Source organism: Echinops telfairi, unplaced genomic scaffold (assembly GCF_000313985.2).
Source record: "Echinops telfairi isolate 266 unplaced genomic scaffold, ASM31398v2 ScPeMD7_1713;HRSCAF=2227, whole genome shotgun sequence".
Lineage (NCBI taxonomy): Eukaryota > Metazoa > Chordata > Mammalia > Afrosoricida > Tenrecidae > Echinops > Echinops telfairi.
The window spans coordinates 11,010,264-11,011,219 of NW_022105611.1; positions in this window are offsets into that span (position 1 = coordinate 11,010,264).

Genomic DNA, 956 nt, shown 5'->3' on the forward strand with positions numbered 1-956 from the left:
GAAGGGAGAGGAAAGTAAATTACTGGTTAGAGGGCAGATACGTGCTAACTTGGATGAAAAGAAAACAATAACAGTAAGAGTTTGGCTGGCAAAAAATGAAGGAGATAAATAACACACTTGGAGGAGTGCCAAAATTAAAAGCAATAGCAGTAGATACATACTATCCTGCCAAACAGTGATTTATGAGCGGATAGACACACAGACTGAATAGGTGGGGGAGGAGAGTGAGAGTTTTCTCATGATCCTACATTAGTTAGACTGAAGATTGTTGTACATGAGTCATTATCTTTATGAGGAGCCCTGGCGGTACAGTGGTTATATGTTGGGCTGCAATCCACATGGTTGGTAGTTAGAAACCTCTGGCAGCTCCTTGGGAGAAAGACTGGGCATTCTACTGCTGTAAACAGTGACCGTCTTAGAAGCCACCAGGGGCACGCTGAGTCAGCAATGACCCAATGGCTGTGAGGTTGGTTTTGGGCTTGGTATTTATCTCTGTAGCAAGTATAGCCATTTAGGTTATGGAGCAAGTTATGAAAACATCTTAGACCTAACCAAGCAGCTTGAGGGAGTGAGTTGCTAGGCCTGGGGGTTCAGGACCATAATAGTTTCAGGGGCCATCAAGGCCAACTGGCATAACATAGTCGACAAAGATAATGTTCTACGTACATACTATTTTGATGAGTAATGATCGGAGTCTTAAAAGCTTGTGAATGGTCAGCTAAGGTACAATTATTGGTCTCTACTGTCCAGAAGGGGGAGGGGAGAAGAAGATTGAAGGCACCTTAAATCAATTCGTTCATTGGACTAATGGACCCCACATACATCAGTCCCCATGGACCTGAGACCAGAAGAATTAAATAATGCTGAGCTACCATTAACAAATGTTCTGGTATCGCCACTGTCACCCCTGGTCCTGAGGGTGGCAATACCAGGAGGGAAGAGGGGGGTAGAAAGGG